Genomic DNA, 25413 nt, shown 5'->3' with positions numbered 1-25413 from the left:
GCGATAGACCCACTTAAAACTCCTTTGGATCAAGGAATGATCCTTTGGATCTAGAAGTGGTGTAATTCTGACCGATGAAATGAAAGCAAAATCCTACAGTGTGAGGACTCTGTGAAAGCCCTTGTTTTCTTATTTAAAGGGCATAGTCTCAGTTGGCACTCACTTGTTTTTCCCTCCCCTTTTCCTTCTTCCTGCTAAGTTTGCAGGTGTATTTTCTAGAGCAATGCTGTGTAACAAAACATCCTCTGATGATGGAAATGTGCTATATCTGCACTGGCCATCATAGTAACCATTTGCCCCTTGTGACAATTAAACATGTGAAATATAGCTAGTGTAACTGAGGAACTGAATTTTCAATTTAATTTAAACGGAAATAACCACATGTGACTAACTGCTTCATATAGTGGGGTAGGAAAGTGTAGCATCAATTTTTCAAGCAAGGGTGACAGCAGCCCTCTTAAGGATGGCAGCCTGGGCCGGGAAGAGGAGCCTTTGCACAGGTCCCCAGGTCAGCGTGGCAGCAGTGCAGCCCGGCACTGCTTATTACGTGAGATAAACAGACCCTGGTTCAGTTAAATCACGGATGCTGGGTTTCTGTTAGATGCAGTTTTATGGGATCATACCAGGTGCTCTGACCAAAATGTTCAGATACTCAAGTGTAACCTCTGGCAGAACCAGCTCTTGAAGCAAGTTGAATGACATAATAATGACCCTGTGTAACTATGATGCTTTCTCTTGGTGGGGCATCTGGCATTTCAATGAAATCTTTCTCCCCTAGTCCGCATTTTGGATTTGCATTTCTAAGTGCTTTTTAACCATGTACCTATGGTCCTTGTACTCAAAGCATGGCAGCTTATCGCGTGGGCACTAGAATCAGGTTCCTTGGTTTTGCACCCTGGCACCACACTTACTGTACAGCCTTGAGGAGGCTACATCACTTTTAGGTGCTTTGGTTTTCTCAGCTGTAAAATGGGGCTAATCATATGTTCACCTTTTAGGGTTATCGTAAAGATGAAAATGAGGCGATGCCAGATACAGTGACTGGCACAGTGTAAGCACCTCATGAATGTTAGCTGCTATTATGGTTATTATTTCCTAGCTTGTGGTCAGAGTTACTACTTACTTAAAGCAAGGCATTTAAAAATGTATTCCCATGAAGATCAAAATAAGAGATCAGAACCCTGATCTCTTAACTCCCAGATCAACCCTTTCCCCCCTGACACTTTGGGAACATGGCACCATAAAATCTACATTCTTTCTATCCTATGACTATTCATTACCTGAGGAATTCACCTATCTTCAGAACTTTTTGTATTATATAGGGGCTAAGGTAAATAACAGCCCCAATTATTCATGATCTTTAGCTTTCCTGTTGCCAAAATAGGTCCATGGAAAGAGAACAGAGGCTTCAAAACAAATAGTTTGAATCCTAACTGCCAATAATAGCTTTTGTGACCTTGTGCAAACTAATTTCTCTGCACCTGTTTTTCCTCCTCTCTAATGTAAAAGTAATAGGATGTTTGTGAGGGTTACGTTGAGTGAAATATATGTATAAGGCAACTGTCAGGGTGGGAAGTTATAAATGTTAACTCTCCTTTTGTGAAGCCCTCTTCTTTTTTAAAAGTGTTATTATTTGTTTATTTAACCTGTCTAGTGCTGTTGTTTGCTTTATAAAATTATAAGAGGAAAGAAAGCATTGCTTTGTCATCAACAAATAATGAGAATCCAAATCAAACCAGTAAAAGAGTGACAATCACATAAGCTGATTTTTTTTTTAATAGATCTGTTAACTGCTGCCCATCAACACACTTCCGGCCTTCTGGTTGTCACAGCCAATTCGTTTTCTCTGTTATCAGACAGGAGATGGGGGAACATCACATCCCAGATGACTTCAAGGTCAACATGAAGTTGGATGCAGCCCTGGGAGAAGATCTGATTAAGGTCCTGGAGAATATGAGGCAGGAATATGAGTTTGTAACAGAGAAGAAGCATCCAGACTTGACTGCTTGGTTTAAAGAGCAGGTAAAAGAAAGATGCCCAAACTTCTCAGAAGTCCCATTTCCAAAGGGTCTCAATGTCAATGCCTCTGCTTTTGGTTTGGTCTCACGGTTGGCTGCTATGGCCCAGGAGGTGGCCTGTCCAACAACTGTACAGGGTAACCAAAGTGACATCCATGAGCCGAAGGGCACTTTCCAGACCCTAAAGATTGGCCTTCAGGCACAGTGCAACAGGACGACTCTGATCTGGGAAAGTGCTGCATCAGGTACTGCCTCCTCCAGAAAGCTGTGAAGCGTTCTTCTTGATAGCTTTTCCTAAGAAGGAAAACATCTTAATATCTTAAGAGCAGTTATTTCTGGCTGAGGTAGAACAGCTGGGTTCTAACTGTCTCAAAGAAGATTTAGGGGTTATAGCTATTATCATATAATCATAGGCTCAGAAAGGGCTTGAGAGATCTTCCCGTTGAGACCTTCTGTATCATTGAGAAAACCTTGACCCACAAAGGTCAGGGACTCTGAATCTTAAAGCTCTAAAAGAGTGAAGTAGTCATTTTATTTCAACTTATCTAAAAATTTCTGTAGAACATCCCCAGGGAAGTACTGCCTTATCAAATTCTCACTTTAGGAGATTTTGTCTTTTCAAAAAGACTTTTCCCTATTCCATGGATGTGGAGCGTTGACTAAACATGAGAGTCAAGAGTTTTTCAGCAGTGGGGAGAGAAACAGAGGAAGTGGCTGGGAGAGGCTCTGCCTAGTGTAAAAACTGTGTGGTACCAAGTCTCTTTGGGTCAAGTCTGTCTGGGAGCCTTGGGATCCAGTTGTAGTTCTGCCACTCAGTAGGAGTGTGATCTTGGGTACGTAGATTAAAATTTCCCCTTGCTGTGTTCTTCTTCTCAAAATGGGGGCTCTAATACCCACTTTCAAGCAAAGATGTGTTGATCAGATGAGATCATGTGCCTGGAAGCATTTTGTAAAGTGTAGATTGCTCTGGTGAAATAGGGGATCATCATATTTTCTAGCAGGTATGAATGAAATCTCTCCAGCAGATTTAGATCTTTCCAAAATGCTGTGCCTACGTACATGTGTGAACACTACGGAACCCTTACAATTTCCTTCATTTTGCATGTAGATTTTGCCTCTCTTCCTTGAATTCTAGAAAATTGGCAGTATGAACGTAGACATGTCTCTATTTCTGGAAGTACAGAATCTAAGACTCTTACAGAATTACACATTTCTTTTGTATTTTGAGACTCTTAAATCACCACAGATAACTCAGTTTCTTAAGGGAACTCATGGTGAATTATGATCTACTGTGAACTTGCTGGCAATGGACTCACTTATGAGAAGGGAGAAGAGTTAGTGGTTGAAAATGACTCACAAGTTTCTCCACTCTAACCTGGGAATTCTCTCTGAAAAATACCATCTCTGCTTAGCCCTGGAAGTTCTGGCTGCCACATTTTGTCTGATCACTGTAATGTATTTGTCCTCAGCATGACATAATGACATCACCAATGAATTCTTTCTAATTGACTGAGGGTAACGTAATTAAATTCAACTGCTCCATATTTTGAAGAGTGTGTATCTCTGCATGATTTTATTGGGGGTAAGTGAGTTCTAAGCACAGATCATTCTGTGTGCTGGTATACAGCTTTGCTTCACAGTACCTCAAACAACTTGAGTTACACTTCAGAATAAATGCAAGCTCATATTCAGATACACAATATAGATAGATGTCCATATTAGTAGTTCATTGCTAAGATGTTGCTTCTAACAGTGTAAAAACGTACCTGTGTGACAAGAACTCAACTGAATTATAGTTATATAATTATAATTGTCTCTACATATGATTAACTTTGATTGGTTTTAGGTGAGGAATTGGGCCAAAAACTACTTGTAAAATTAGAGCTTAGAATTAAAAAAATTTCTTGATAATTGAAACTTATAGCTGAGGAATTAAAGCAGTAGAGAAACAAATGACTCATCTAGTATCATTTGGGAAAAGAAGTAGGATTATACTCACTGGACTGAAATTTCCAGGTGGTTCTATTGTTTTCTGAGCAAAGGAAGAATATCCAGGTAATTTTTCAACCTCTCGACCTACTATCTCAGAAATTATTGACCTGCTCATTTTTTAAAATGATGTCTCAACAATCTAGTATTAACTAATCTATTTCTCCAGTCAAGCTTTATTGGGCAACAAGTTTGCTAAAGACATGAGGGTGGGGGGTGGGGGGTTGATTCTACTTTATTTTATTAACATTAACAGTTTATATCTGATGTAGGACATCTTGAAGTCCTTTGGGAGTCTATTATTTTCAGAAAAATTTTCTATTAATATATTCAGCATCCTGAATAGTTTAGTTATCTTGTGTCTCTTCAAATGAGGTAAAAATTCAGACTGTGATCAATTGATGCTGTCCTCTGTATCCAGAAATGATATCATCTATGACACTAGAGAGTCTTGTCCCCACACCTTGTAATGTAATATGCACTGGTTTTAAGCTCCTTCTTCCTTTGGGGAGTATGTTCATTGTAAAAGGCAGTACAGGGAAACAAGGAAGCAGAAACGTGCCCCAAGATCTGCTGGTCTCACCCTACTTATGTGTCCCACTTGTCTGGTGTAGTAAGATGCTCCACTGACAGTCCCAGATGAACCTGTCCTGAAGTTCACCCGTTGCAAACTACTCTCCCCTGTGGTGGACTCTGGGTTTGGCTCATGTGACTTAATTTGGCCAATCATTAGCAAGTCTGATGCAAATAGAAACTTGGTAAGCACTTGCACATTGGAATGCTCCCTTTTGGCACCATGACACCACCATGCTATGGGGAAGCCCATATTAGCCTCATGGAGAATCCAAATGAAGGAAAACAGACCTCAAACATGTAACCTCTGTGAAGTCATTTGAGCCATCCCAGCTGAAGCCCCACATGCCATGGAACAGGGACAAGCTGTTTTTACTTTTTCCTGCTTGAATTTCTCACCCAGAGAATGGTGAATAAATCTATTTGTATTGTGTTAGGCTCCTAAGTTTGGAGTGGGTTTGATTCAGCCGTGGATAATAGACAGGAGTAAGTATAGTGTGGGCTTCGCAGGTGGCAAAGTAGTAAAGAATGAAGGAGATGCAGGAGATGCAGGTTCAATCCCTGGGTGGGGAAGAATCAGAGAAGGAAATGGAAACCCTCTCCAGTATTCTTTTCTGGAGAATTCCATGGACAGAGGAGCCTGGTGAGCTACAGTCAAGGGGATTGCAAAAAGCCAGACATGACTTAGTGTTGTCTTACAACAACAATGAAGTATAGAGGGGTAGTTCAGGGCATGCTCTCTGGTGCCTCACTGTCTGAGTCTGAATCCTTACAGACTTGCTCTGTGACCTTGAGCAAGTTACTTACTTCCTTTGCACCTCAGTTTCCTTGGTGGCAAGATGGGAATAATACTAGTGCCTAATTACATTATAGGTTGCTGTGAGCATTAAATGGTTTCATACAGGTTTGTGTGAAAGTTGCTCAGTTGTGTCTGAGTCTTTGTGACCCCGTGGACTATACAGTCCATGGAATTCTCCAGGCCAGAATACTGGAGTGGGTAGCCTTTCCCTTCTCCTGGGGATCTTCCCAATCTAGGGATCAAACCCAGGTCTCCCGCATTACAGGAGGATTCTTTACCAGCTGAGCCACCAGGGAAACCCAAGAATACTAGAGTGAGTAGCCTATCCCTCTCCAGTGGATCTTCCAGACCCAGGAATGGAACCAAGGTCTCCTGCATTGCAGGTGGCTTCTTTGCCATCTGAGCTACCAGGAGGCACTTAGATCAGTGCCTGGCCCCTAGCAAGCACCCTATGTCTGTGAGCAGCAGCTATGTTTCTAGAGCCAGCTCCCAGTGAGATTACCTTGGTCACAGAGCTGCAGCTGGATGAAGCTGGGGGCTGCTGGCAGGGGCTGAGGCATATGAGAACAGAAAGATGCTTTTGATAATGGGCTGACTGCATGGAATTCACTGGAGTTGGAGTCCTTGCAGTGCTGGAATGAAGAGCTATCATTCCTCTCAAGTCCCTTCTCTTCTGGAGGCTGTTTTAATTCAAAGGGGAGACTGATGCATGGTTTAGATAACTGTGTGGGAGCCACAGGTATTGAACTGGATTTAGGACTTGCCCTGATGGATTTGGTGTTGCCCTGAATTAGCTTCACGGGGTTGAAATAAGTCACTTAGTCCCTGTGGACTTCAGTGCCACATCTGTTAAAGGAGGGAGGGTCAGCCTCACACACCTGAGTTGCTTGACCCACCTTTGTAATGAAATGACGATAGGCCAGATGTCAGACCCATGAAGAAGCTTTTGAGAGCAGATGATGCCCCATACTCCTCAGTCAGTGCCAGAGACTGATTCCAGAGCTCATCCCCAGACCAGTTTGAGAGCATCATTTAGAGCTCTCTGTAGACCTGCCCTCTTCCATCTCACTGCTTGCTTCCGCTGTAGCTGTCCCCACCTCCTACCTCAGCACCACTATCATCACCTCTGCCTGAGGCCACATTTGTGTTGTATTCACCATTGTATTTTCAGGGCCATCACTTAGTAGGTGCTCAGTAAATATTTGGTAAAAAAAAACAAAGTAAATCACCCATGATTGTCCAGAAAATGGGGGTGTTCCTTGACTCCCTACTGACCTTCTTATTAACTCAGGAGGAGGCAGGTGCTACAAGGAAGACCAAGCAGTCCCAGAGGAGCTCATAGGAGGGTGATGAGGAGCTGGACAATGGGCTTCTGGGATTTAGAGTTAAGCGTAGATTGTTCCCAAATCTTCAGAATGTTTCAGGCCTTTATAGCATCAAGGAAGAGTCCTTGGAGCTCTTCAAATATAGCAGCTAAGTTTGATAAAAGCTCCTGCTGTATACATGACCACATAGCCATAAAGGTCAAAGCCTTTCCCCTCCCTCACACAAGATGATAAATACTGATAAATACCAGCGGTAGCCTGACCCGGTCTGAAAGTGTGTTGGGCACTTTGCCACATGTGGTCCGCTGATTGAGTCATTTTATTTATAAAGTCTGCTTTTAAAGCTTCCATTTATTAAATTTTCAATAGATATCAAACTGTGCTGAGGGCTTTAGTAATTAATCGGGTTTCCCAGGTGGTGTTAGTGGTAAAGAACTTGCCCTCCAATGCAGGAGACGCGAGACACGGGTTTGATCCCTGGAATGGTAAGATCCCCTGGAGAAGGAAATGGCAACCCACTCTAGTATTCTTGGATGGGATATCCCATGGACAGAGGAGTCTGGCAGGTTACAATCCGTGGAAATGCAGAATTGGACACGACTGCACATGGACACACACATACACATTCATCTATTTCCAATGTTTCTAGGACTTTTGATTTGAAAATACAGCAAAGTGCTATTATGAAATTCTGAATTATTTCATTGATCTATTCTCCTGTCAAATCTAGTGTTTCCATGTGGGAATTCCTTCCTGACATTTCTCAAGACATTTAGATATTTTTCTGGATCCCCGGAAGTATAATGAGTGCCAATCATGTAAAGGCACTGCAGTGAGGATTGTAAATAGGACATAATCCCTGTTTTCACAGAGCTTATAAAATATGTCATCTAACCTTCATGACAGCCCTACAAGTAGTTGTTATTCCCATTTTACAGAAGAGGAAACTGAGGCAGCAACCGACACTGGTCCACTGTATCCCTCTTTATCATCAGAGTTGCAGTTTATCCAACAAGAAAGTTTTTGTTTTGAATTATTCAGTGCATGTGTTTCATCATTCTGAGCTATTTCTATGTGTCAGTCTTCCATTCACTTGCTGCCCTGGAAATCCAACATTCTAAGTTGCTGAGGCAGGATGGTAAGACAAGTAACTGGGGTAAACAGCCCAGAATAATACACTTAGTATTCACTACCCTGCATTCTTGTTGCTAACATACTCTGGGAATTTGCTACCCTAGGCAGGGGAGTTATTGACTTTTTGCTAAGATTTTTCTGACAATGCTAAACGTAAGATTTGAAAACTGCATAAAATGAGCATACATGAAATTATGAAGAAAATCTGGAGACATTTTCTACCTGTATAAAATCCAGGATCTTTTTGTTTCTTTACGTTTAGTATGAGAAAATGCACGCCATGAAGCTGAGGCTGAAGGCAACATAAATATTCTGGGATGCTTCCTTCATCTTCTCCCATTTGGTGAGCTAGTCAATAACCTATTTTTCAAGCTTACTACATAAAGAACATTATGTGTGTTTTGGGAGTGGGGGATTTAGTTTAATTCCTTCCTTGTATTTATTGAAAATGTATTAAATATAAGGCAGTGTTATGTGCTGTGACAGATCATTCATCTTCCATGGGAACTGACAACAACTTGAGGAATAGTGGCAGCTCAAGGGTGTGTCAACAGAGCCTTGAGAGCACGTTGGATCTCAACAGGTAGACATGCGTGGATGGACACCCGTTCTGAAGGCTTGGTGTGAACAAAGGCATAGCGGAGAAAATGTACAGTTGTGTTCAGTGACGAGTGTAGCCAGTCTGGAGCTTTGCAGGTGTGGGGCCTAGGAGGAAGAGAGAGAGAAGTTGATTCACTGGCAAAGTAGACTGCATTTTTGGATGACAAGTTTGTTCTGTAACACAGTGGGAAGAAATCAAAAGTTGTGAACAGAAGATGAAATGATTCTGTTCTTTTGGAAAAAGAAGCAGACGTAGAATAAGTTGCAGCAACAGCTAGCTGAAGGAAGAAGAGAGAAAAGAAAATGGAGTTGGTTGCAGGGTGAGAAAGAGGAGGAGGTGAAGGGGAAAGGAGAAGTCCTACCCACTTTGCAGTCTCCATGGGAGCATTTGCAATATCATAGGAAACTCATTTGGGGGAGGAGGGGTAAGTAAAAAGACTTAGAGATACAAAGAAATTGGGTTTGCAGGCCTTTTGATTTCTGGCTTTGTCCTTGGTTTGCTGGAGTGGTTCAGTTGGGTTATGCATGGCCAGGAAGATCAAGAAGGTTCAGTTCAGTCAGTCTGGGGTTGGGCTTTAAAGGTTGGGTCATTCCATGTTTACCACCCAGGTTTGAGCAGAGGGGAGATGGCTCTGGCCAGCTTCTTGTGCTCCAGACATCCCTTTCCAATGGGCCCACCTGCACTAGATTTTCAGGCCCTGGCCTGAAACTAACTTCGGTCTCCCCAAGATCTGCACCACTAGAGGTTATCAAGATTTTGCAGGGCAGTCTGAGTCAGCAATTGCCATCTCTTTTCTGTTTCTTTTTAATAGTAGAACTGTTTCTTTAAACACACAAAACAATTTATAGTAAAAACAAGCTGTGTCAAACTGACAGATGTGGAGTTACTGTGTTGGAAAGCAGAGATGAGGGGCTGCATAAGTCCCACCCCCAGATATCCCTCAGACATTCTCTGATCATGGAGTGTTCCATGCAACATGGTTTGAACATCCTGTTCTAGGTCCAGTCTTGCCAGAATCAGTTTTGTGACCAGAGATGAAATAGAACTAAGAATTAAGTTCCCAGGGGATCTGTTATTAGGGAAGGGCACTGGTATCTATACAGAGCTGAGGAAGCTGAGGGGCAGAGAGCTGGTGATGAGGTTTAAGAGAAAAGAATGGCTGAAGAACCATTTTTCATGTTCCTCATATTTTTGCTGGGAACTATGGAAAATATAGCAAAATGCTGTTATGAGACTGCATTATTTCACTGCTGTGTTTCTCCTGTCAAAGCTAGTGTGTCCACATGGGAATTCCATCCCAACATTTTTCAGGAAACTTATGTTTTTCTAACCCTGGAGAAGGAAATGACAACCCACTCCAGTATTCTTGCCTGGGAAATACCATGGACAGAGGAGCCTGGTGGGCTACAGTCCGTGGGGTCACAAGAGTCAGATACAACTTAGTGACTGAACCACCACCACCGTGTTTTTTCTAAATCTCCAGGAAAACCTGTCAAGAAATTGGGAAAGAGGAAAAAAGTATAGTTCTCCTGTGAGAACTAAAGATTAATGATCAACTTAGAGCAAGTACTGATTAGAAGGAATCCACTGACACCAAATTGAAAGAAAGCATGACCAAGGAACATTTACTCTCATTTACATGAGAGTTCTGAGGTTAAAGTTGACATTTCCAGGAAACTGGTTAGAAGCACAGAGGGAGACGCTGTTTTAATCTATCAGCCAGCCTTGCTTATAGCTGAGGCCATTGTTATGTATCTGTTCCTGGGCCAGTCTGCTGCTGTTGGTGACTCATTCATGCAGATAAAATAAATATTAATGAATTTATATACATAGTATACTTTATACAAATCCTATGAGTGGTGGTCCAAGAAATAATGAATTTGGAAGCAAGATAAGATCTTAAATGGGGAGTTTAGCCTTTGATTCTTTGTAGTGCTATTAGCTTTGCTAGGACATCTCAATGTTATTTGAATATTACCAAATGTTTGCTGGTGTTTTCCAATGTTTCAATATTTTCCATATGCTATACTTCTTTGTAAATACTGATCAAGTTAATGCTTATTAAGTAAACAATTTTTAAGATATCTATGAAGATGAGTAAAGAGTATGAAGAATATTTAAAGTATTTTAAGAATAGTTTATGGTTTGGGAAATTCCAGAGACTTTCCAGGAATTCCAATTCTGTATTTTGAATTCTGATTAATATTTGTGAAGAGTTTGGAAACATCACCTAGTCCAACATCTGGGCTTTAGGTCTGAGTAATTATTTAAGTGATCTCAATCATCAAGATGGATTCCAGCTTCATTTATGCTATGACAGTGACTCAGTAAACGTTTCTCTTCAGGACTAACTTGGAGCCTGCGTAAGTACTCACAGTTGACTTTGGAAATAAAGATTTTTTTAACCGTTAAAAATGAAGGGTTCAGAGTTTTCTCTGATGGAGCGATTCTTTAATACATCTTTCTAAAATTAAAATGAGAGCCCAGAGACACTAGAGGAGTGTATATATTTAGCTGTGAGTGGCGTGTGTGCATGCACAATGTGAATAAGGGTTCATATTGCCTTCTCTACATCTGAAGGAAAGTGATACTTCTGTCTCTCTCTCTTTTTCCTTTTTAATGTGTTGATTCTTTCTCAGCTCTGAATCACAATATGGTGTTTCAACATATAAGTGATGAACACAAGAACAATGCGAGCTTTGGGTTGACTTATCCTTATGATTTCATTATAACATGCACATATAAGGTAGAACATTTATCATATGTCATTGCTTTTGACTGGCTTTAAACCACAGCTCTATTAAAGGCTTTTTATTAAATAGGTTTGAGTTTGATCATAAAGCAATTCTGCTTCCTGAAATCTCATTTGTCTGAAAGGAGCATTGCATATTTATACTTAACATTTCGGGGTCAAACAATGGAAGGAAGGTGACTGTTTGAATTATTGCACTATTTATAATCAGTGGTTGCAATAAAGCATTATCTCTAAGCTTGACTATCACTGAATATGGTCTTCGAAAATATATTGGTCTCTCTGTCTATTTTATAGCTGGGAGGGAAGCTGTGTTGACTTTTTCTTCTGCCAGAAAAGGAAGGAAGCGATTCTGTGATCTAAGTTGGAGTCTGGAACAGACGGAGAGGATGAACTTAAAATAAATTAACTGAAATGCTGTGTTTACATGACTTTTGACACCATCAACCCAATGTACAGCTAAAAAGTTCTAATACTGCTGGTCTACCCAAGACCTACGTGTCAGTTGATAATATGGTATAAGATTTAAGTTGTATCAGATCCTTGTATTATGCAAAGCCAATGATAAATTTTTGGAGGATGATTGTTCTGATTAAATTCAATCAAAGATGTTGTCTCTAGATAAGGAATGATTTTAATGCAGAGCTGCATGAAGAAAAAGTTTTTCTCAATCCTGTTCACTGTTACAAAGCAGTAAAATAATGATATTCTTGTTTGCTGTTTCTTTGAAGATATGCTAGGTCAATTCAACATTTACATTAATACAATCAGATTGTTAACCAGAAGTATATTTCAAATTATTACATATTAATTATCTATCATGCCATAGCCTTTATAAAATATTTTCAATATCATCTAATCTTCAAAACATTGAAATGAGGATTGTTGGTGGGTACCTGAGTTAGGAATAGCAGCAGCAGGTTATATTCTATAAAGAGCTTTCAGTTTCTTTAGACAGTGATTGGAAAGTCTGAACATACATGAGTCTGAGTAGAAAAAATGAGAAAGAGCTGAGAAATCCTTTCCCTGTGGTTTGGGAGTGTACTTTGTTACATATTTCTGGACTTGACTGGATGTACTGGACCCAATCTGATTCACTCTCTTTTTCACATGTTGGGAGGGGTGGTTGTGGTTACAATTATTGTAACTTTTTAAAAAAAATTATGGACAGATTGGATTTCAGATTGCCCAATCACTAATTTAAAAACTGGACATTACCTGACTTGAATGGTTGGACAATGATAAAAAAATTTGTTCGTGTTAAAGAAAGCTAGGGGGGAACAATGGGAGGTTATCAATAGGCTGAGAGAGATTCGGGTAGACAGAGCAGACTGGGGTAAAGCACTTGGCTTTCCCATTGGAGAGAAAAAAAATTTCCAATTAGAAATAATGGAATTATGGGATTTTTAAACTTGAAAGGAATAGGAGGCTTTGTTGAATTCATTTTCCCTGGAAATGCCCAAGAGGGTGGAGGTGGTACCTTCTGGAACAAGGGTGGCTGGGTCTTGCTTTGCAGGATGGGGAATGAGGGGAAGAGGAAGTGACTATCCCTTCTCTGTGTGTGGGCTCCATGCCCGCATCAATTGGGTGGCTGGCAGGAGCATTGATAGCCTTGTTTTCAGACTCTTCTGTCCCTAGAAGAGAATGTTCCCAGCGAATACTCTGTTTCTCAGGAGGACCCAGACACTAAACTTACAGGCTCTCCTCCTGCATCTGGATATGAGTTCAAGTAAAGTGTCAAGTTGGAAGTCAAAGGATTGTGGCAACAGAGGAAAAGGACTTAAAATTTCCTTTCTCCCTTCTTTGCCAGAAGGCTGACTACAAAGCTCCCTTAGTGGAAAGGTGAAAATGGGAGAGTGGTGAAAAAGATCAACATGAAAATATTTTAGGATTGTCAAATATGATTTAAATTAATGCTTTACTATCACAATTTCAGATGTATAAATATTTTGTCAATGAAATGCAGAGTATAGTTTGCATGTTTATTTCTCTGCCTGCTCATATAATTCTTTCACTAGGAACTATGAAAACAGGAGTTTTTTTTTTTTTTTTTGGAAAAAAAAAATTTGCTAGGTGATAGAGATCCCTAGAAAATGGGTCAGGCATCTATGACTTACTTTTTAACATGAGCCAGACCCACATTTTTTATCCCAAAACACAAAGTTGGCATTTTCCCCCCTCAGTCAGACAAGTACAGACTAATCTAGAATTAAATATATCTTGGCTAGTTGTGGCAAGCTGATGACCTTAGTTTTCTTTCTTCATGCCCCCAAAGGGCAAAAAAAAAAAAGTTTCCTCACAGTATAAATTGTAGTAAAGGCAGAATGACTGTTAGCAAGAGTCCCCAGAGTACAGTGACGTGGACCAAAGCTTTGATGGCCTGGGCTGATGGGCAGTTATGCTCCATACAGTCACTTAAAGACTTCAGTGCCTGCCCTATTTTTGTTCCATCATCACATGGGGGTCATTAACTTCATCTACTAAATCACAGCTGGCTTATAGATGTGGTCATATTTCATATGTGTCATATATATGGACATATATGTCATATGTATATGTGGTCATATTCCATGTGTCATATATATGGACACATGTGTATATGTATATGTGGTCATATTCCATATAGATGTGGGCTTCCCTGATGGTTCAGACAATAAAGAATCTGCCTGCAATGCATGAGACCCGGGTTCAATCCCTAGGTTGGGAAGAACCCCTGGAGAAGGGAATGACTACTTCTTGCCTGGAGAATCCCATGGACAGAGGAACCTGGCAGGCTATATAGTCCATGGGGTCACAAAGAATTGAACACAACTGAAGGACTAACACTGTCATATTCCAGCTAATGGGAAAGAGAAAAAATAGAAAAAAATCCAAGAAAATAAATTGTCTTCTGAGCAAGTTAGGCATAAGTTGCACACATCACTTCCATTCACATTCTGTTGGTGAGTCCTTAGTCACATTTGCTATTGTTCCGTCATTTGTCCATGCCCGACTCTTTGCCACCCCGTGGACTGTAGCACACCAGGCTTCCCTGTCCTTCACCATCTCCCCAAAGCTTACTCAAACTCATGTCCATTGAGTCAGTGATGCCAGTCAACCATTTCTTCTTCTGTCATCCCCTTCTGCTCCTACCTTCAATCTTTCCCACCATCAGGGTCTTTTCCAGTGAGTCAGCTCTTTGCATCAGGTGGCCAAAGAATTGGAGCTTCAGCTTTAGCATCAGTCCTTCCAATGAATATTCAGGGTTGATTTCTTTAGGATTAACTGGTTGGATCTCCTTGCAGCCCAAGGGACTCTCAAGAGTCTTCTCCAACACCACAGCTCAAAATCATCAATTCTTCAGTGCTCAGCCTTCTTTATGGTCCAACTCTCACATCCATACATGACTACTGGAAAAACCATAGCTTTGACTAGACTGACTTTTGTTGGCAAAGTGATGTCTCTACTTTTTAATATGCTGTCTAAATTTGTCATAGCTTTTCTTCCAAGGAGCAAGTGTCTTTTAATTTCACAGTTGCAGTGATTTTGGAGCCCAAGAAAGTAAAGTCTGTTACTGTTTCCATTGTTCCCCTATCTATTTGCCATGAAGTAGTGGGGCCGGATGCCATGGTCTTAGTTTTTTGACTGTTGAGTTTTAAGCCAGCTTTTTCATTCTCCTATTTCACCTTCATCAAGAGGCTCTTTAGTTCCTCTCCACTTTCTCTATTAGGCTGAATATGTACTCCCCAAAGAAACTAAAGCTGAGGTAAAAGGTTTATGCAGAAGTGCTTAGTAATTTGTTTATAATAAAAAAAGAAAACTTAAATGCTCAATCTCAGAAATGTTTAAAAATCATTTTCTTTACAGCTAAAATCCTGTTTTTGAAGATTATGTAATGGTATATGAAATAGATATTAATATACTAAAGTATTAATAGTAGTATCTCTGAGAATTGAGGTTATAAATGACTTTGTATTTTCTCCTTTATGCTTTTCTGTGTTTTCTAAAGTTTTCTATAATGAGCATATATAGTTTTATGGTTGAGAGAAAACATTTAGTTAGCTTTTTTTTTTTAAGCAATAGGGTATAGATTCTTGCTGACCAACTACAATAAGCTTTAATTAGATTCTTTCAGGTACAATAGAAACAGAAATTCAAGCCACTGAGAGAAGGACTGAGTCCAAGAAATGACTGACAATTTACGTAGTGTGTCATTTCTAATGTTTAACTCCGAGGGGAGGAGAGATGGAATCTTTGACCATATTTCTCTTCTACCTGCTTCTGTCTTTGCCTTCTGTCTATTTAAGAATATTTTGCTGCTGTTCTGCAGGATGGCAAGGGCCTGGTTTCCACTGTTTCATGCCCCACCACCTCTCACTTATAAATAGAATCTCCACTTATTTACCACTGCTTCAGTACACAAATAAGAGGATTCTTTGCATGGCTAAAATACAGCAGTCTAAGTGAGCAAAGTAGTAGTGGGCGGAGTTGGTGTTGAAAAAGTACAACCCAAAGGTTTTTAGCATGGGGGAAGGCATGTGGGAAATGAGAAATGTTCTCCTGTATTGTTATAGCATGATGATGAATTGCTTTTGCTTTTCCAAAACCAGGCTCCAGCTCCTCTGTTCACCTCTATTATCTGCTGCTGGTCTCCAAAGGCATATTACCATATTAATTCATTGTGTTATACAATTTGGTCAACTAAATGAGCTTACCTTATGCCCTCTTAATGGCATTGGCTTTTAATATTGGTTCCGAGGGATACATTTAACAAAACAGATGCGTCAAGGAAATGTATTTAAACTCAATTTGGTTTTAAAATGACTAGTGGTCTCTCTGATGAGCCAGGTACCAAAAAAAAAAAAACAGCATTGCAGGCAACACACTGTGATAAATGTGGAGCCTAAATGCTGAAGTATCCCTAATGCCCAGGGTGATCAGATGTGTTCTGGAAACAAAGTCATGTACTACAAATGTGCCGTTACAAGATCTAAAGTCTAATCCATTTTTTGTGGAAAGGGTATAATACTGGTTACTTGGAGAAGTTGGCCTGCATATGAGTGAGACTGAGATTTAATTGCATGTCGTAAAATGCTGCCATCTCACTGACTTAGTGAGACAGCCTGAAGAAAGAGATGTGTGATAATGGCAATGAATGGTGAATGACCATGCCATTAGTTCATACTTGCAATTTGAGTCTAACAGCAGAGTGGAAATATGGGTTTAGAACCATGTACACTTAGACTAGAATTCCTGTTTCCTCACTTTTTAAAATTTAAGTTATCATGGGAGAGTCAAATTCACCTATATAAGACTTCAGTTTCCTTGTCTATAAAATGGGAGAATACTAAAACCTAGAGTTGTGAAGTTTAACAATAATATAAAGACAGAGCTTGGCAGGTAGTAGCATTTAAGAAGCATATTTGTCCCTCTGTATGTGTGTTTACATGAATTTACCTACCTCGTAATAGTTACTGATTTTCTTGGATTGTTAAACCAGTGACTGAATACATAAATTCCATTCCCTTGATAGGTCTCAGTTGGCTTTTCACATTCAAAATGGACTGATCACAAGCTTATTCGATCATTTCTTCCCATGGGATGGATGATCAGGATGAATTGCTGGCCTGTGAGGAAACTCCAGCAACTGGCCTGACCAAAAGGGCAGCCAAGACCATCAGTCTGGATGTACAACATCCTTATCCAGTGGCTACATATTGACGAACTAATAACCAGTGCTTGGAAAAATAGTGCAAGTTAATGATCTTTCAAGGATGATATGATCAATATTTTTCCATAGAAGGCTGTAATTTCCATGATAGAGTTCATCACACTTTCTCTCTTCATCCTGATTACAACAGTGACTAGAGCATAAATTATTTCTTAGGTGAGACAAAAAGAAGCAATGACATTTTAGCTTCTTCCCCATCATACATAACACCCTAGATCCTTTGGTCTGCTCTCTTTCCCTCAGACAGCCTAGGTTTGGTCCCCCTCCTAAACTGTTACCATGCCATTCACGCTATCAACAGGTGTCTACATATTTACATACACCAGGCATTGTGCTCCTGGCTGGATGATATGGTGATGAACAGTGCAGTTGCTCTCAAAGTGCTTACAGACTAGGAGAAAGCATTTCTCCTTAGCAGAATTCTGCTCACCTTTTTATATGTCATTCCAACTCTTACCCACTTCTTAAAGTGTAGATAAATCCTTGTCTCTTCAACACATTGCTGGGAATGTAAATGAGTGAGTCTATATGGAGAGCAATTGAGCAACATCTAATAAAATTAAAATGCAATACCATTTAGCCTAAGAGTTTCATTCCAAAATATTTACCCTAGAGATATATTGCACATGGTTAAAATACCATAGTCACAAGAGAATTCATTGCAGGAGTGTTCATACTGGGAAGATATTAAAAGCAATGTAAATGTCCATCAGTTGTTGACTATATTATGGTGTTTACAGACCATGTGAAATGATGGAGCCAAAGAAATAATGAAGAGTCTCTCTATTTCCTGATGAGGAATGACCTCTAAGATATATTGTTAAATGAAAACAAAAACAAAGGGCAGAAGACTATATAGAGTGGGCACAAGATGCTTAAGGGAAAAAAAAACCCATATTTATGTTTGTTAGTACACAGAAGCTCTCTGGGAGGATTCAGAAGAAATTGTTCCCTGTGGCTGCCTCTGGCAAGGGGGGCTGGGCTATTGTGGGCGAGGGAGGAAAGAAGAGTTAACGTTTCACTCCACACCCTTTTGTACCTTTTTAGAGTCAATGCAATATGCATGCATATATCATCTACTCAAAATAATGTCCAATTTAATTGTAAAAAGTTATGACTCAAAAAAAAAAAAAATAAAACCATCCCAAATAGGAGGAATTCCCTGATGGTCCAGTGGTTAGGATTCCATATTTCCACTGCTGAGGGTGCAGGTTCAATCCCTAGTCGGGGAACTAAGATCCTGCAAGTCACACGGTGGGACCAAAAACAAAACAAAACAAACTCAAGTAAACAATTCTTTTGACTTCTTCAGTCTAGGGATCTTTTATTCCTCTCAGAGCAGGCAGAGTGGTGTTTTGTACCTGAATCTCTAATTTCCTGTGATGAGATTCCTCTTGCGCTGTGGAAGCATTTAATGTTGCATATGTGTTAACATCCTGGAGCAGGGCATGGCAGCCCACTCCAGTATTCTTGCCTGGAGAATCCCATGGACAGAGGAGCCTGGTGGGCTACAGTCCATGGGGTCACAAAGAGTCGGATACGACTGAAGCATCTTAGCGCGCCCGCACATGTGTTAATATGCAGGAGAGGTTCATGCAGTGCTATCTGGATGGAGTTCAGCGTGGATGCTGTCACTTCTGCTGGGCACAAGGGTGTCACGTGGGCAGTGGTTGTGGAAGGAGAGGGTCCTCACCAGAAAGCAGCCAGAGGGCAGCACAGCCCAAGGCAGTTCCCTCCAAAGGTCCTGAGTAGTTGCAGCTTGACCTAGGCTTCCACATGGAAGGCAACAGAATCCTCCTGGGGAAAAGAATCATTTTCATTTCTTTCCTGAACAAGCCATTTTAGTCAGGAAATATCTTGATAATCTGTACCCAGAATGGAAGGCAATGCTCTGAGGGCATGAAGTAGAAGGGGATCACAAAGAAATAGCTACACATCTCTGCACTGAAAATAAATAGGAATTTGTAAGTCAGAAAGAGTACAGGAGAGGGGGGTGTGGGAGGAGATAGGGCATCCTGGGATTGTGGCTTTGCTGGAGACTGAAACTGGAAGAGAAAACTGGCCTAGAAGCAGTTCTTGGCCCTCAGGTCGTTGGGGGACTCTGTCATTTAAACTGTTTTTGTCTGTATGAATCAAGTGCCATTTGCTCCAAGTGTAAGTGTTCAGTAAAATGTGCTCCTACACACCAAAGGCTTTATGTTAGCAGGCTTCAGGAGAGCCCAGGAGAAGACCTGGACTCTGTGGCTGGATTGGTGATCACATAGCAGGAAGAGACTGTGAGAGAGGATCTGGCTGCAGCAGGTGCTCAAGGTCAAAGGAGACCATGAAGACAGTCCCCGGGATGTCAGAGAGAGCTAAGGAGGGTGTCAAACTGCACCAGAGAGGTGATAGGAGACTTGGGACCATTTTATACAGATCTCAAAGAATAAGATGATCTCAGTTGCCCATTTTACAATGTGGAAACCAGCGGGTGAAAATGAAAGAAAAACTCAGTCTTCTGGAAGCCCAGCTGAGACCTGTAGGCATTTAGGGACAACTGACTACACTTCCCACCGTCTACGACAACATCAAGCATTATAGGGAAACAGGCTGGAATCATACCACTGCCTCTGGCTAGACTATACTTTACCCAACAGAGAATTCTTTAACATTCTCCATCTTTGACGTCTGCCAATTACACAAACCATTGAGGGGAGTAAGAATGAATTTCTCCTAAATTGGTTCTTGCTATTGCCCTAATGATTCTTAGACTACACCACCATTCTGAGGTTCTCAGATAAGCTTACATTACTCTCTGTAGAAGTTTGCAAAGTAGACACTGACGTCTGCATTTTGCTGAATTCAGTATTTGGACTGCTAAATGTAGTATAAAATACAACAATCAATAAAAATATATGTTTTAAGTTCTTCCATTGCCTTCTCTACATTTCCGCAGAGTCTGTTACAAGTCTTTGATATAACTACAATCTGTAAATGCCAGCCCTACCCCCACTTTCAACAATGCCATTCATCCAAGAATCCCAAAGTGTTTTTTTTTAAATAACGGACTCATTAATCCTCATAACACTCCTTCATCTGACACATGTAACTCTCACTACATGATATGTTGGTACTTACTCTGGATTTAATTTAACAGGTTTTCCCCCGTTGTGGGTAGTCATTTACATTGACCTCATTTTGGTTGAGTTATTGCTCAGATTTGAACAAGTTTGAATGGCCTTATCCCAAAATGACATCTTCTGGCAGATAGAAGAAAGCCATCTGAAGAAGCAATTATTATTTTTTTTTAAAGGAGAGGTTTCAGCAACAAATGGCCCTATAAATAAACAACTAGATTTTAATCACGGACTGAGAAAGTGAGACATTTTGCTATTTTATAAAAACATAAAATTGAATGAATTTCAGAATTCATGGGAGGGAGAGAACAAAGGCTTAAGCTGAGACTGAGAGGCACTAGGTAGCAGGAGCTTAATCTCTTGTCTGATCAAAGAAGGTCATTTTTTACAGTTCCTCTTTTTACACTTTTCCTCTTTGATCTCTTTCCTTTTTGTGGTCAGATACCAAGATGGCTTTCTGGAGTTAAAGCCCAGTGGGAGTAGAGCACCATACTAGACTGGACTGAGGTCAGGTGTCCAAGAAAATGTTGCTAGTAGAATGGGTTTTGGAGGTCGGTTGTAATATCTATTGATTCAAGCAAGCTGACAAGTCCAAGGAGGAAAATCACATGCAATGAAGTTGGTGGGAAAATGGAAGATTAGAGTCTCAGATAGACCATGGGGTAGCACTTTACTGGGGGCTTTGGACAAACTTTGATGAGCTGTGTTCTTGTGTGATGTCCTCTACCCAGTGGTTATTTCTCCATCACTTTTAAAGACATGGCACTCCGAACCAGACATCTCATAAGCTGACTCCTCCCTGGGGTATTAGCTATCACCTTCATGGAGATAAATCACAAATCTATCACATCAGCCTTTATTTACCTCCTAGAGAAGTGATTCCTAACTGTATGAGGCCCAATGCCCCTTTCATAACAAATATTTCATAATGTCCTTTTTATTGTAATGAAGTTCATAAACAATATAAATTACCTATATACATAATTTAAAAAAAGAATAACAACACAATGTGTATCTCAGTATGTAAATCCTTGGGCACAACTACATCAGAAAAGCAAAGTGTCAGATGTTAACACCTTATCAGAACATCTCAGGGATAACACAACTACAAAGCCAGGAAATGCAGGTGTACTATATTGATAACTAATATGATGCCTAATGTTGCCGCTGGTCATATGACTTTGTGAAATGGTCAACGGTTCTTGGGCTTTCCTGGTGGCTCAGGTGGTAAAGAATCTGCCTGTGATGCAGGAGATCTGGGTTCTATCCCTGAGTTGGGAAGATCCCCTGGAGGAGGGCATAGCAACCCACTCCAGTATTCTTGCCTGGAGAATCACATGGACAGAGGAGCCTGGTGGGCTGGGGGGGTCCCCTTGAGCCTGGCAGTCAAGGGGATTGCAAAGAGTTGGACACAACTGAGTGACTAAGCTCAGCACACGGCAATGTTCTTGGTCAAATTTTAAACCAACAACATACAATCTATCTGCCTCATTTTACTAGGAAGCAATTGATGATTAAGTAAGAAATAAGCAACTTGTGTAAGGTCATATGGACTGTCAGCAATAACTGGCAACTTGAACCCTGACCTCTTTTCTCCAAAGCCCTCTTTCATCCACGTCTCCTCCCAGGAAGGCTTGGGAAATAATGTTCAGAAAAACATCAAAACCCCTACCAGGCCTGGAAGTGGGGACAAACTCAATTCAACTTCTGGTTAAGAGATAGAGCATGTTTGTTTAGCACCCACTCCAGGCAGGAAAGGGTGAGGAGAAGATTCTGGGAGTGGTTCTCCAGGATCTGTGCCAGAAGAACTGGACTTGGTTGGAAGTGAGTTAAAGTCAGCTGAGCAGGTCTAGACTCAAGGATCTCTTATGCTGCTGTGTGTTTATGGAAAATTGGTTTTGTTTTTCTTCTGTTTGCTAGAAAAACTCCTTTGGGGAAAATCAAACACTGCTTTCCCAGGACTGAGAGGAAACAAGAGTGTCCCCATACTTTTGCAGGCCTAGAAAGGAGTCTCTGAGAATCCCCAGAGGCCTACATGGTAGAGGCAACCAATCGGGAATGTTGGGGGGAGTGCCATGTGATGGATCCTGCTTGAGCCGGCCTCACTTGTTGACACACCCCTACTACCTGCTGTGTGCCAACTGTTCCATTCCTCTTCTTTGCTCCAGTGTGCAAACTTCCTCCCAGGTCCCTATTTCTTCTCCTGTTTCTATTCTTTATGGAATTTAGAACTCTAAAGTGAAAACAAAATGGGATGGTAAGCTTTTCAATTCCCTCCTTTCTACGGTGTCCACAAAATGGACAAAAAGGCAAGAACCTACACAAATATATTTAGACTAGTACATTCAAAAGAAAAGTGGCTAAAAGTCACTCAGCAGCTCAGTGACCCTTACTACCCTTAGGACTGCCTCTCCTCCTGACCTTTCTCACATTACAGGCTCCCTGGGAATCACTGCCCACAGCAAGCCCACAGTGCGTATTTCTGGTAAAGATTCTTTCCAGCTTTAAGGAAACAAGATGCTATGAAATACAAAGTACTACAGTAAGAAGGTCTTCTAATTAGACTTTCCCCAACTGCTGAAAAAGAAGATTAAGTGGCCAAAAATATTTTACAGGCTTTTCTCTTTTCCATTTCCCCTTATTCTGACTTCTTTTCTAGCCAGGGTTAGAGAATCTTGAGTTTACCACATGGCAGTATACTTGAAGTTTGAAAAACTCAAATTATGAGGAAACTGCTATTCAGAGAAGCAGGGCTTAGTCAAGGTCACAGAGGTCTTCTGGGTCCCTGGGACATCACTCCCTTCAGGATGAGCATAAGCCTCTTTGGTAAACGTGTGAAGGGATAAAGCCTCTTCCCATAGCCCTTCAGAAGGGAGAGAACATGGGAGAAGAATCTATTTGAAAAACAGTGAAAAGTAAATAGAAAAATGAGAGTGCACAATGACTTTTTCTTGGAAGAAACAAATATAACAAATGATTATTGTTGTTTAGTCACTAAGTCATGTCTGACTGTCTGCCACCCCATGGACTGTAGCCCTCCAGGCTCCTCTGGAGGGATTTCCCAGGCAAGAATACACTTCCTTCTCCAGGGGATCTTCCCAACCCAGGAACTGAAACTGCATCTCCTGCATTACAGGTGGATTCTTTACAGCTGAGCCACCTGGGAAGCCCATATAGCTACCTTCAGTTTATCGTAGCAAACACTTATGGGTTACTGCTTGTACCTGGCCCATTGTTTAAAGTGCAGGCTCCTTATATGTATACGTATAGCTGATTCAACAGAGGACAAGACGGTTGGATGGCATCACCGACTCAATGGACTTAAGCTTGAACAAGGTCCAGGAGATGGTGAGGGACAGGGAAACCTGGCGTGGTATGGTCCATGGGGTCTCAGAGAGTCGCACATGGCTGAGCGACTGAATGACAAAGAGCTGATTCACTTTGCTGTACAGCGGAAACTAACACAAAACAGTCAGGCTGGAGAAGCTGAATCTCAACACAGCAGGTGAGCTTGAATTCCTAATACAAGTGGTCCTGGAGCCCACTCTGAGAAACTCTGAATTGACTTGATTCATTTATAGACCATTTGGTTTCCCCTTTTCAGTGCTTCCTTATCGCTGACTATCCAAACCATTTCACATATGCAGACATGGATTAATAGGATCTTTATAGAAAAATCCAGAGATGACTACCTCCAAAGATGAGAAAAGCCTGGTAGAGTGTTGGGATAAATGAAAGCCCGTCTTGGCTTCACTTTAGAATGCTTTAATAAAAGCAGGCATCCTCACTCCAGTTCTATTTGAGCTGCAGTTGGAACCCACTCTGGTCCTCAGCTCTGGTTATGGGACAATGTGGTTTTAAGAATGTGTGAGATTTATAGCTTGAAAAATGCCAAAAAATCAGGAATTTAAATCCTCCCTGATTTATGCCTAGCTTGTCAGAGGCTCTAGGGCTTTAGAAATGCTAAATGTTTGAGTGATGCTCTGAGGGTTGAGCTATATTCCTCTTTCAGCTGATCATTATTAACAATAGTTTCCTCTAAAGCTTTAGTAGCTCTCAGCTGTAACCTTTACACTTGGTACATTCCTGCTTTGTGAGGGGTTATAAATTCCATGATTTAAAAAAATTAGGAACATTCTTGGATTTTTGTAGCCAGCAGTTCTGAGACTGGTTACCTGGGAGATGGAGGGTTAAGCATCCTATATCTCTGCTCACATATCTGAGCCACTTTCCTGTTGAATGCTGCAAGTGTGTAATGAGTGTTTACTACAGAACAATTCTTTACCCAAGAAGAGACAATGATAAGTACGGTCATTTGTTGTCTGTATTTGTGGTTGCTTATTATGGATCTAGGAGCATTTGGTGCTGAAAATCAAACCCGCTTCCCCCACATGGTTACTGTAAATGATTTAAATCAATCCCTTTTACACAGCATCAGGTACAGGAAGTGCAATATGTGGTGACTAAATATGCCATTTAAATTCTTCTCAGGCAAATGTTAAAAGGCGGGGAGGGGAAGCTGAGATTGGTGAGGTAACTGTATTCAAATATTTTTGATAGGTTTCTAAGATACATGTTTCTTTTTCTAAAGCAAATGCATTCATGCCTAAGAAAGAAAACAAACAGGGAAAATGGCTCTTGTGTTTGTGAGCTCATGAGAAATGCCAAAAGAGTTGTTTGTGCCCAGTCGCAAATATCAGGGTGTCTTTATTGTTAAGCTTTGATGCTTGGAATCAAGCGGAACGTTTCCATGACAACCAACAGACATTATGTTTATTTACTGAATGGCAGGGAATGACAGTGTTGGCCACTGACATTTTAGTTTTTTTCTCTTCTTTTTCTCCCCAGCAAAGATTTGTTTTAGTTGATGAAAATGGCAACAGCATCTTTCATTTTATTTGTCAGAGCTTCTACGGCCAAAGTAAACGGTAGTTTAATTTGATTCAGCTCTTCCGTGAAACATCCTTTATAGACCCGTTGCTTTATGGGTTTTGGAGAGTGCTTATGGTGGGCAGTTGCTGGTGAGATGATTTGCAAACTGAAAAGCAAATTTCAGGTTTTATTCACTTGAAAACGATCTAATAACTGCATTCCAGGCTGTCTAAATTTACATAGGTCTCATTAACGTCCTCTAAATTTCATGTGACCTTGTTTATGCTCCTACTGATGCATTCGTAAAAAGAGTCTATTAAAACTTTGAACAAGACTACAACCCCATCAGAGACGGGAGATGGCGCTGCAGGGTGGGTCGGGACAGTTTTTTTTACTGGTTGTAAATAACGATATATTCCTATCTGCCTGTGGCTTGTCTGCCCTCTAAATTATTTGCGGTCAATTTTTAATGCTGAACAGGCTTCCTCCTACTATCCAGCTGGTGTGTGCTCAAGGGATATAAA

General features: G+C 40.8%; 1 long non-coding RNA gene across 2 annotated transcripts in view; it reads left to right on the top strand.

Annotated features, from left to right (window-relative positions):
* LOC122438481 overlaps nucleotides 1-2575 on the top strand; it is a 171939-nt gene extending 169364 nt beyond the window's left edge. For both annotated transcript variants that reach the window (XR_006268569.1, XR_006268570.1), the window contains one exon: nucleotides 1857-2575. This is a non-coding gene — a long non-coding RNA (uncharacterized LOC122438481). The remainder of the gene's footprint in view (nucleotides 1-1856) is intronic.
* Nucleotides 2576-25413: the final 22838 nt, after the last annotated feature.

The sequence above is a fragment of the Cervus canadensis genome, chromosome 3, assembly GCF_019320065.1.
Source record: "Cervus canadensis isolate Bull #8, Minnesota chromosome 3, ASM1932006v1, whole genome shotgun sequence".
NCBI lineage: Eukaryota > Metazoa > Chordata > Mammalia > Artiodactyla > Cervidae > Cervus > Cervus canadensis.
Note: the sequence above shows the minus strand (reverse complement) of the source record. Positions and strands in the feature narration are given on the sequence as shown.